The sequence below is a fragment of the Sciurus vulgaris genome (genome assembly GCF_902686455.1).
Source record: "Sciurus vulgaris genome assembly, chromosome: 8".
NCBI lineage: Eukaryota > Metazoa > Chordata > Mammalia > Rodentia > Sciuridae > Sciurus > Sciurus vulgaris.
In genome coordinates, this window is record NC_136468.1 from 133,980,459 (window position 1) to 133,993,306 (window position 12,848).

The following is a 12,848-nucleotide window of genomic DNA, read 5'->3' on the forward strand; positions in this document are numbered from 1 at the left end:
AGTGTTTTTATAACTTCTCCCCCAACTCATTTCTTGATTCTACTCATAGTTGTAATTGTTTTTCTCTTAAAAATATTTCTAATCATTTTTAGCCATTATGAAAAGATATTTTGTTTTCTCAACTGTTTCCGTAGTTTGTAGTTGAGTTCTTGATTCTGAGGGGATCAGGCAGGTTGACAGCCTTCCCTGGAATTTTAAATTTGACCTCCTAAAGGTGCACTTTCTTGTAGGGCAAGGGTTTGTTTTCCCTTCTGCATTTCTTCCTAGTCCTTTTGTCTACCTTCTGGCCTTGTGTGTATGAAATTCTGGCTTTGAACACACCTGGCCGCCCTGGCCCATGTCCCTTTCCCAGTGAACTTTTTTGTGCCCCATCTGTATGTGGCATGTTCAGCTTCAGCTGTGGGTGAAATATGTTTGCATCCCTTTTCCTTTTTGGTGTTTTCATCCTTTCCTAAGTACAAAGCAGAAGAAGTGCTAATGACACAAGGTTAACATTGATAACTGTCCATTTCTAAAGTGCAGAAATAGGCTTGGAGAGGTAGGCGACTTACCCAAGGCCACACAGCCAGTAAGAAGCAATATGGCCTTGTGAATGTAGCTCAAGGATGTGCCATGTCCTGGGATGGCCTGGTGTGGTGGTGTTGGGGGTCTAGTGGTTTGTCAAGTACCTGTGGCTCTTGGAGGAAGGGAGTTGTCCAGATGATGCAGCCTGAAGCACTTACTCCACATGTTATTCATAATTTGATTTTACAAGTAATGTTTTTTTTTTTTTTTCTGGTATTGGGGATTGAACCCAGGGCCTCACATGTACCTGGCAAGGCAAGTGCTTTACTCATGGAGCTACATCCCTGGGCATTTTTATTTTTAACATTGATATAGGGTCTCACTGAGTTGCCCAGGCTGTCTTCAAACTTGGCTGTCCTCCTTCCTCAGTCTCCAGAGCTGCTCGGATTACACGCACTGTTCCTGCAAGTAATGAATTTTGAGAGCTGGTTCTGGTATTTCCTCCCAGTTCTGGTGTATTCGTGGGTATTTTTCCAGAGAGTTGGACTCCATATCCCAGCATTGGCAAAGAACCCCTAAGGAGTGACACTAATGCCTCCCTGAGGGATTGTCAGGAGATGCAGGGTCTGTGGGCTACCTTTTTTGTAGCTCCAGTGACTGTTCTGGGGACACAGTAGGAAACTCAGATGTGATCTTCCCTTATCTTCATCCAGTGGCAAACTGCATTTTCTTTCTGAAATTAAAAGTTTGTGAGGAATAAAAACAGCAAAGCATTAAAGGTTAATAACTCCTTTTTCAAGCTCTTATTGTAGAAAATGTTACATAGGCACAAGTAGACAATTGGTGCAATGCACAGTGTACCCCCATATACACATCACCTTCACCCCTTTAGTAGTCCTCACTGCCTGGCTTCACTTGTCTCATCTACACCCCCAAAGCAAAGCCAACCTTGTGTCATTTTTTTCCTATAAATAAAAGATAAATACCCTTAAAAACAAACAAATGGAATCACAAGGCGAGCCCCACAAGAAATAAATGTTAAATTAGTGAAGTCCCCTCCAGAGGGACAGGCGTCCACTCCACCCCCACACTCAAGACACCTTGTGTGCATCTGTGCGTCTGTGCGGTGGTAACCGGGTCTAGTGGGGACCCAGCTGGCCTGCGAGACTCAGACTCCGGCTCGTTCTGCGCTGGCCAGGAGATCGGGATCTCGGATCCGCGTGGGCGCCACGATGGTATCGGGTTTGCCCCAGGCGGGAACCAAAAGATCAAAGGCGCCGCGCACTGGGGTGCTTCAAAGCCGCCAGAACAGCCCGGATTGATGCCCAGAATGAGAGCGCTCTGCTGATGTAATCGTAGCCTGCGAGACAGGTTCTTTAAAGAAGGAAAAAAAAAAAAAAAAAAAAAAAAAAAACAACAAAGACACCCCTTGTTTGTTTAGCGAGGTGAAGCATGGAATGGAGGGCAGACAGCATCTGGAGGTCTCCACTCTGGCCAGGTGGGTCTTTGGGGCAAGAATGATGCAAGTTTTTAGGTGGGCTTGCGGATTTTTTCCAAAAAAGAGAACCAGTTTCTCTTAAGAGAAATTAATCCCCGCCCCTCCCCTTTCTTAGGATAGTCCAGTTTGTTCCCAAGTGACATTCCTGAGATTTTGAAAGCTGAATCTCCTGGTGAAGGAGACCAGCATGGAGCACAACTGGTGAACCAGGTGGGAAGTCAGATCTAGTAGGAGGCAGGCAGTTTGTGGGCTGCCTTTGGTCAGCCTGCCCCTGGGGCAGGAAGCTCATCTCTTCCCTTTCCCAGAGTTGTGAGAGACTTGGAAGGGGCTGGCAGGAGGAGCCATTTGATTGGGGACAAGGGCTCCCAGGAATATGCCTGAAGGCCCGGATCTCCATCACCCGCCAGCATGAATATTCTCCCAGTCTATTAAAATCACAGAAATGTGACTGATCATCTGGGTGTACCCAGCTTATGCTGTGTGTGCCCCTCTTTTTTTAGGAGTTCACTAATACACAAATCAGTGAAATTCAGTAACACTTGAGTAAACTCATATCCATATTGTTTTCTTGCTTAGTAAGTCTTGCAGACAATTATCCAGACTGACAAGGCAGCCCTCCAAATTGAACCAGCTCATTGGGTGTTGCTTCTTCCCAAGATGTACCTCACATCAGAATTCAGGATCAGTGGGGTCTAAGGCATTCCTCACTTTAAATCATGGTGACAGAATTCCACCTCGGCATCTTACAGGTATCTCAACCAAACCCAACGTGTGGTGTAAAGCCAGATTTTTCTTCTCTTCCCAAACCTGTCTCTTTTCAAAGAAGCTGTTATTCAAAGAAGCTGCTATCATCCCAGACTATGCTGGCTTTCTCCATACGTTTGGAATTATTTGTAAACTCTAAGTGGGCTAGAATGGAAAGTTTTCCTTCCTTATTCCCTGCTTTTCTTTTCTAATATAAGTTACGTTTTCCCCATCTTCTACAAAAGCACATGCCCCCAAACATTATTATAAAAATTTCAGGTATATAGAAACAGGGAAAATTTTACTGTGAACACCCATATATATCCATCACCTATATTCTATCATGAACATTTTACCTCAGGTCTGCAGTCGTGGCTCAGTGGTAGCGTGCTCTGGATTCGATTCTCAGCACCACATAAAAATAAAGGTATTGTGTCCACCTACAAGTAAAACAAAATATTAAAAAAAATTTTACCCCGTTTACTTTATCACATAGTTGTCTGTCTACATGACTTTAATGTTTGAAACCAAGTGACTGTACATTCAACACATTGTAGGTACTTGGATACTTTAATGAATGTGACACAGTGTTTGAGGGCCTCTTTAATTATGTTTCTGTACCCTTAGATCCAGATCTTCCCTCCTACCCTGACTCAGGTTGAAAACAGCCCTGGAGCTCTTGCTTCTATATTCAGACTCTCAATGGAGAACCCAGGAGGTGGCAGAGACAGTAGACCACTTGGGGCACAGTTTGCTGTGGAGACCCTGTTGTGCTTGAATGACTTGCCATCCCTTGTCCTGAAGCAGAGCCCGTTCCCTTTCCTTCATTTCATCCTGCCTCCCTTTGCCTTCCAGTAGTGTGGCCTTGTGGCTGCTGTGAGCAGGGAGCATTTTTTCAGAGGCTATAGGGTTTTGTACAATGGGGGTAGTTACTATAGAGTATGTTGTTAGCTGTCTAGGTGGAACTTTTGGTAGATTTTAAAGAAATTGGTTTGAAAAATAGCATTTTTTTTTTTTTTAATGGAACAAATCAGGTTTCTTGAAATATCACTGTAAACTTGTGCTTTGGTGGTGGGGGATTCCATTGAAGTTGGTAAAACCAGCTTATCTTAAATGTTAACCCTTTCATGGAAAGGCTTTAGCTCTCCCTTGTAAACCTGTTCAAAGGCTCCTGGAAGCCTAGAAGCTTGGACTTATAAGTAAAATGAGCAAGTTTTGCAAAGTTACAATGAACCACACACACCTTGTTGCATTGAGGCTTCTTATGAGCTCCCCCCATTGTTTTGATTTGTATTCCCTCCAAAACAAATTGATATGAGTGTGAGTGTGTGCAATGTGTATGTAAAGTCTTTAAGAGCAGAAGCAGCATTCACCTTTCTTACTATCAGGTCTACGAGCTTAACTGATTCTTCAGAGAATGGCATATTTTAGTTCCAACCTGTAGTTTTCCAGCTTAAAGGGATTAAACTCAGATAAGTTTTAGGGTGTATGTGTGTTCAGAAGAATGATCAGACTTTGCAGTGGTCTCCCGTGATCTCTAGGGTACAAGAGGTCTTTGACCTGAGTTGGGTAGTAGACCTGCTGACTGCCTATTGTGTCTCTATTAAACCTGTTTTATTTTTTTGTAACTATAGAAGTGTTTTTAGTACTGAAACCAAGAACACCATCTCAGTTTGATTCCTTTAGAGAACTTTTTTTTGGTGTAGTCCAGAGTTGTGATCAGTGATAATTAGAAACTAATTGGTATTAAAAAAAAAAAAAAAAGAAACTAATTGGTATCTTCCTACCTTCTATTTGATCTGTTTTTAATTCTTACTCAGTTCTTTTATTTTGGAGTTTTTAACCCCGTAGAGCAGTTGAATGACTGTTCAATTGATGACAAAACTGTTGCTCAGTTTGTATTTTTTATACATGCTCAGGGTTGTTTTTCTTTAATTTTTTTGCTTTTAGCTTCTTTTCTGATTCATTTTTTAAAAACCCGTGTTTTTTGGCTAGGTCATTGTAAAGTTGCCAATGTCATGCCATTTAGCCCCTCAATGACTCCAACACACATCTGTTGAGACTAAGGACATGTTCCTAACCACTGCCACCATCATACCCACAACTTGACATTTTTAAAGTTCTCTGTCTCAGATTCCGGGGTGGGAAGGGTACTGAAGATTGAACCCCAGGGTCCCTTTATCTTGGAGCTACATCTCCATCCCTATCACTGAGCTACATCCCCATTCCTTTTTATTTTTAATTTTGAGACAGGATCTTGCGAAGTTGCTGAGGCTGGCCTCAAGCTTGTGATCTTCCTGCCTTAGCCTCTTGAACTACTGGGGTTATAGTTGTGTGCTGCTGTGCGTGGCTCAGAAGTGTCTTTTATAGCTGACTTTGAAAAATATCCAGGATTTGTTCAAAGCTCTCATGTAATTTAACTTTTTTTTTTTTTTAAACACACTGGGAATCAAGCCCAGGGTCTCACATATGCGAAGTAATTTTTAAAGTATTTATTTAGCATATATGCATAGATACTATGGTGCTAACAGGAAGCAAAATACAAGGAAAAGTTCCTACTTCCTTAGCAAACCAAATCAATTTCACTGTTCTGTTTCTTATGTTCTTTAAAAACAAAGTTTCGAATAGATCTTTTAGTTCATTTTTATAACCACCTGTGAGATAGTTGGTATCTTGGAATAAAAGAAAAAAAAAAAAAAAAACTGACCTAAACTGTTGTGCTCCTTTACCACAAGAGCAGAAATTGTGGTTGAAAATTCTTTACAAGTTTTTTTTAATTGTCAATGGACTTTATTTTATTTATTTATATGCGTTGCTGAGAATTGAACCCAGCACTTCACACATGCTAGGCAAGCGCTCTACCACTGAGCCAAGACCCCAGCCCTATGGTTGAGAATTCTTGCTGTAACATTTGGAGAATACCAGGAAACCAGTGGCCTTGGATTAATGTTTGAACTAAGAGGGAAAAAAGTCAACTCTTCCATTTGTTGATTTAAAAGTTGACTCCTTTTGATCGTATAAGAGAATCTGTAGGTTGTAGGATTCCTTTTTCCCTGTCTTAGACCAACCAGGTTTCTCCATCTCAGTACTTTTGACACTTGGAACTGGTTGGTCTTTTTTTGTTCGGGGGCTTGTCCTGTACATTGTAGGATGTTGAGCAGCACCCCAGGCCTCTATCCACCAGATACCAGTAGTAAACCCCCTCCCCAGTTATGACGACTAGCCATGTCTCCAGACATTGCCAAATGTTCCCTAGTTGGGGGTGGGGTGGGGGCAAAATTCAACTCCCAGTTGAGAACAATTGCTCTTGAAATTCTTTAAGGTTAATTATTGAGTTGCTATTAACTGTGCTACTGACACATTTCTTTGGAGGGACATTTCCTATTATAATAGAAGTTCTTTTAAAGCCCTGTCCCAATTTGAGAACTCAGAAATTTGTAGATGTCACTCACCAAGGGATCAGAATTAGTGGGCAGATGACAACTGAGTATGTGCCTTTTCATGATTTCTACACTTTAGCTAAAGCCTTGTTATCTGATACTTTTGGGATCTGTTTGTGGTTGGGTAATTGAAAAAGGTCAGTTAAGATGAAGCAGGGAATGATTTTAAAAGAATGATAGTTTAAAATTAAGTTATAAGGGACAGGACTGTAGCTAAGTGGTAGAGCACATGCTTAACATGCTTCAAGCGTTGAGTACCAAAAATAAATAAGTCTAAAACTTATGAATATACATACAAGCCTAGGTCTTTATGAATGGGGCTACCAATACAGGCTTCTTAGAACCTTAAGTTAACTTCAACCATGATCTATCACTTAGAATTTACATTTCTGAGTTTTTAAGTATCTGAGCAAGACAAAAACACTTGTAAAGTTATTGAGAGCCTTCTATAATTTCACTTATTTTTCCCTTGTATCCTCAAATTTGCACTTAGTTCTCGTCACTTCTTATTTTTGGGTACCGGAGATTGAACTCAGGGGCACTCGACCACTAAGCTACATCCTCAGCGCTATTTTGTATTATATTTAGAGACAGGGTCTCACTGAGTTGCTTAGCGCCTCACTTTTGCTGAGACTGGCTTTGAACTCTTGCTCCTCCTGCCTCAGCCTCCCGAGTTGCTGGGATTACAGGCATGCACCACCATGCCTGGCTTCTGAGCACTTCTTTAAAAATTATTTGCTACCATTAGCTGGGTGCAGTGGCACACAACTGTAATTCCAGCAACTTGGGAGGCTGAGGCAGGAGGATTGCAAGTTCAAGGCCAGCATCAGCAACTACATAAGGCCCTAAGAAACATAGTAAGACTCTGCCTCAAAACAAAAAATAAAAAGGGCTGGGGATATGGCTCAGTGGTAAAGCACCTCTGGTTTCAATCCCCAGTCCAAAAAAAAAAAAAGCCACCATTTAATTTTTATTTTCAAAAAATCTGACTCAGTTTTCATAGACTAAAACTCTGGTTTTTGTATTAATATTTAATTTAGTTAGATGATTACTAGAGGCGAGTTGGCCTAAACATATCTAGAAACACAGATAGATCAGCTGGTGGGAATAGTGGTGTGTGTGCCTACTAGAGAGAAGTTTCCTGGCCAGGAGTCTTCAGTGCGAGCAGATGCCAGGTGGTAGTTAGTTGAGCAGGTCTGTTAATAGCTTCCCACTGTGTTCTGAAGCGCACGAAGTGGCCCCCAGAGAAAAGCAGCAGTGCCCTGTCTAGGGTTGTGCCTCCTTAGGGGCCACAAATTTGGGTTCAAACCGCAGTTCTTCCCTTTTATCTGTGGATCTGGAGCAAGCCCCTAGCGGCCCCATGCCTCAGGTTGCTAATCCATCAAGTGGAAATGATAGTAATGCTTGTCTTAACTACAGACCAGGTTATCCCACAGGTTGTATGTGGGCCATGTACAGGAAAGCCTTTGTAAAGGGCAGGGGATACTAGGTTGTCATTAAAGAGCCAGCTGTTTCTTAGCCTGAGAGTGGATGTGCTCTTCTGAGGGTATGTTGGCTGCTGCTGCTGCTTTGACCACAGAGCCCTTGAGCAGCAAGAGGTCTTGGTCAGAAGAGGAAATGCAGGAGGCTTAGCTCAGTGTGGATCCTACCCGCTGCGGAGGAACTGGCTTTGAGCGTCTACCGTGCTGATGGTGAAGGCACGCGGGGGGCCTGGGTCTTCGTCATCAGTCTTGCTCCGGTGGAGCGCACTGGCTTCTCAGCCAGGAGCCCTGAGACAGGCGTGGGGGGAGGGCACAGGGGTGAGAGCACCAGGGCTTGCACTGGAGTGTCAGCAGCAGCCAGTTTTTCCTCACAGAGCCTTTACCCTTGCTCTGTGTGCCTACAAAGTGAGTGGTATTGCAGAGACTGAACTATCCAGGAGGAAAAGAAGTAATGATTTCAGTACAATGTTTTAGAGTCTTCTGAAAAGAAAGCAGCTTTATTTTTTTCCAGGATGCTTCTTTCTTTCAGTGATTCATCAATAGTCTGGGAGCTGTCTGCCAGAATGTTCTGCTGTCAAATGGTCAGATAAATCTGCAGCGATGTTCATACCTTGAAGGATCTTTTGTTGAGGTGTTTTTCCTACATAAAGCAGAGCTGTTCCCATTGCCCTTTGTAACCTTCCTCCCCTGACCCCCAAAGAAAGTATCTCCCAGGCTTGGTCCACTAGGTAAACACGTTGCTTTGTGAGTGCTTGTGTAACCTAAAGAACACTGAAATTGTGTAGTAGTTAACATGAGGGGGAACCCTAGGATTATTGTCCCAAAGCTGTTACAGGCACAGATTTTGCTCTTAGGTCAGCAGTGCTGTTTTGAGATGGGATTTGACAAAAGGGGAAATAATCAAAGGTTACTGAGCTATTAGGAAATGCCATCCATCTACCTGTTCCCATTTATGCATTTGTCCGTCCATTTATCCAACAGTGATGGCACTACGGATACTTCAGTGGAAAAGACCCCTGTCCTCATGGAGTCAGCAGAATACTGGGAAAACATAGGTTCTAGCACATTTCTCTTCTGGAATTAGAGACTCTTCCTTTCCAGTTGGACTGGTCTAGATATGTAAAGACAACTTGTGATTGAGGAATAGCCAAGTTTTGGTCAAACAGCAAAACGCAGGTGAGGCTGGTATGGTCAGAAAAGGTAGACGGTGTGATGGGGACATGCTGAACTCAGTGACACCTGAGAATTGTGGTAAGGATAACACAGGTCATTGGCCGGGTATGGATCAACTTGAGACAAAAGCCCTTGGAACAGCCAAGTGTGGTATGTGGCGCATGTGCTAAGGCTCAGATAATCCTTCCCTGCTCCAGCACAGAAGACCCATTCAGCCACACTGGGGCCATTGCTGAGTGCCTACTGGTAATGATGAAAGCATAGGATCAGGGAAGTCTGTGGGGCAGTGGGTGGTGAAGCAGTTTATGCTTATCTTAGTGGGGGAGGCCTCTCCTCTGTCCTGGCTTTGGTTGCCTCACCTGTAAAATGAGGCCTATATCTCAAAAGGTCTTCCCGGGTTCAAATTTTTTAAAAAATAATAACAAATTTTAGCATTGTTGAGTAAGAATGTGATTGCCTCTTTGATCTTTGTGGTGATTCGCATGAATGGAGGGGAACAGACTCTTCCTGGTTCCCATTACCTTTAGAGTGAGTGCAGAACACCCATTTGCTGATGACTGGATCCCTCTTGGCATGCACAGAATCTTAGAGTGTAGTACCCGTTACACAGTGACCAGGCTGTGTATCAGTGTCCTTGTAACCCATCATGAGGCTGTTGGTCTTGCCCTAAGAGGAATTGCTGCCGTGTCCTGCAGCAACTCCAGCTGAGAGGCAATGCTGAGTAGAGAAGTGGGCCTCTGCAGCTAGAACCCCAAAAGCCTGGGCCAGACTGACTTTTACAACCTTGATTTGGGTGTTATTGGCTGTGGTTGGCTCCCCTTAAGAGCCATCACAGAGGAAGTAACCAGATATTTGTTTGCTCTGTAGTCTTCTTCACCACTAGTAAATCTTTAGGCATGTCTTCCTTCAAATCCCGTCTATTCTCTCTCCTCTTCCCCTTGCCCTCTTCTCCTTCTATCTACTTTAATAGAAAAAAACAAAACAAAACTGCTAATTATATGGAAAACTAGATTGCCAGCATTTGTCAGGATGGAGTGTTGTAAGGGAGTCTGTGCGTACCACATGACAGTGGCCACATTGTCTTAAATATATCATTGGACACTCTAAAATATACACTTCCCTCTCATAGCAAAGCTGCATACCCCAATTCCACCATAATCTTCCCTTTCTTCTTAATTTCTCTAGAAGTTTTTGGAATCTACTCAGAAGAACTGTAAGAATTGTACATTATAGTTGTTTCAAGCCTGATCAGATCAAGTTTGAGCAGTATGGTGATTCAGAGAGTTTTAGGTGGTGTTCAGATTTTTTTTTTTTATAAAGCACTTCCCCAAACCTGAATGAAGGAGTCGGTGTTCCTGATGAGCCACAGACCCATTGAGCTAAAGTTGAACCTGCTGGTGCTTATCATAACTATTAGGGAGTTAACGTTACCTCTGCCTTGTTTGAACATTAACCAGAGGGCTTCCTCTGCCATATATGTTATCAGCGATTCCTTGGAACAGTTTTTGGCGGCCAAGCTTTGTTCTTCACAGAGATGCTAGGACAGGATGAGGATAGACATTAGGCCATAACAAAGGGAGATTCTTGATTATGTCCAAAGAAACACTGGCTTTGTGGTTACATTGAGTTTGCCTCATAACATTTTGTAACCTGTCAACCATGACCCTAGCCCAGCAGTTACCTGGATCTGGGGAGAAGGCTGTAGCGATTATTTCATTGTGTAACAATGAAAGGAACCTATTTCCCTATTTGGAATGCTCATTTGAGTTGCTTCATGGAAACTGAGTGATAGTGGGGTACAATTAAACACAGTTGAGTGCTTTCTGCTTAAGGACTTGGGGTACTAATGCTCTCCAGGCTACTCATATGTAGGGGAATGATTAAGGGAGGTACTGCTGTACTGCAGATGTGTTCATTTGGTTATTAACAAAAGGCTGGATGACCCAGAAACTTAAACCCTGAGAAGAACAAAAGTACTTTCAACTTTTCAAATGGGAAGATCTTGGAGGCTCTTGAATAGCTCCTCTGGAGTGCTTTCTTTGCCACCTAGCTGCTTTGGAGCAGTGGCGCCTAATAGCTTCCTAGCCTAGTGGGCCCCGTAAAATTTTAGCCCATTTCTATATAGAGTGCTTTGGAGTGGCCATTTCTCTTTGCCTCTCATTTACTCTCAAATACCCCTTAGAAAAAGAGCTGATGAGGTGCATTGAGACTTGGCATCAAAAGCCATTCATTGGTAGTCATTGCTTAGCTCTCCTGCATTCTTGGTCTTAATTTTTGTTAAAAAAAAAAAAAATCATTTTGAAGAATTGCTCCCATTATGCAAGAAGATACACTCATTAAAATCTGACCAGTGAGAAAGTGTACAAATTCAGAAGGGGAAGCCCTCCTATCCTTCTCTTCCTCCTGTAGATACTATTGTGACCAGCTAGGTGTCTGGTTTTTCTTTACTGTGTATTTATCTTTACATGATTTTGCATAAATGGGATTATCCTGTACACCAATTACTAGACTTGCTGGCCCAGGGCCTCCCTGAATCTAGGGCACTGCAGGTGCACTACAACAAAACTTTGTGTTGGCTCACGATGTATATGAGACAGGTATGTTCCCAGGCACTTGAAGAGCGTAATTCTTCCTTCTCCTCTTCCTATTTTTTGGGCGGTGCTAAGAATCAAACCCAGGGCCTTGCATATGGTAGGCAAGCACTCTACCACTGAGCAACATCCTCAACTCTCTCTCCTCTTCTGTAAGCTTCAGGCATTATTCCACTTTCTGGATATTCCTATTACGATTCTTGATTCTTCCTGCCTCGTTCTCCTAATTGGGCTCTTCTAGAATGAAATTTCTGCATAGTTCAATTCCTTTGAGACCCAAACATGCAGACCCCTTTGTGGGAGACTATTTGTATGCCTGCCCTTTGTCCCTAGAGGTACCACTGTTAGTGCCTTAATCACATGATCAGCTCTGACCCTGCTGAGGCAGCAGGCCTTGGTGTCCCAAGGATAAAGGCCTGTTGTTTGTATTTTTCCAGTCATCCAACCCAACCTAAAATTGTTCTTTCTGCCTTTGCTTTTGCGTTGCTCTGCTCATATCCTTGGCTCATTGCTTCATTCAAGTTCTTTTCCTAAAGCATAATTACCAGGCTAGGCTTCTTGCAGTCAAAACTGCTGTCTATACACAGGCTGGCCTGTCTGCTGTTGAGGTGCTCTGCAGGTAAAACGCCCATACCAGTATCACCAATGTCTATCTGGTCAGCTCCCTGGGGTCAGCATCCCACCTCATCCCATCTCCTCCAAGACTGGTTGGATTCCTGCCTCTAGTGGCTGCAGATCATGATTTGCTACATTTCTTTCACTGTGGTTTATAATAGAATCCATGTTCCTAAGTTTGAATATAGGGTCACTTCCACCAGCAACAGAGGGTTCTCTAAAGAGGCTCCCCACCTGAGTTCCCAACTGTCCCACTAACCCAGGAGAGGGGAGGAGAGTATGCCTTTGCCTCAAGAAGCATTACCTATTCTCCTCCACCATGGAGGAACTCACACCAGTAGCCTTTCCCAGTGCTCTCCGTGGAGTGAGGGAGCTCCGAGGTGCAGAGTTAATGCATGGTCAAGGTTGGTTTATGAGCTGCACTCTTAACGTTCTCATAAACACGGGTTTCTCTTTAGACTGTTATTCCCTCCCAAGTGCTGCCATTTTCATTGACCTTGAGGCATGTCTTGGGCATCTCCGCCCATTGGTGTTACCATACTCATGCAAAGGTCTTCAGCCATAGGCCCCTGATCAGGGAGAACAGCCTCCTGTCTCTGCCCTCCAGCTGCCTTCTCCTTACCCTCTTGCTCAGAGTCCTGACCTAACTCAGACACCACCTAGACCCAGATCTCCAGGGTCCTTCGAGCCTGGGTGTGATGATTGTCATGCCCACCCAACATGGCACACCTGTACAGCCTCATACTGTGGCCAGGTGCTGTCCCCTGCCCAAGCAGCCTGTCCTGGCAGAGCATGAAACTCA

General features: G+C 43.5%; 1 protein-coding gene across 1 annotated transcript in view; it reads left to right on the forward strand.

The window, feature by feature from the left end:
- Window positions 1–12,848, forward strand: part of ZNRF3 (zinc and ring finger 3) — a 146,036-nt gene that overhangs the window by 32,513 nt on the left and 100,675 nt on the right. The gene's annotated exons all lie outside the window — the stretch shown is intronic.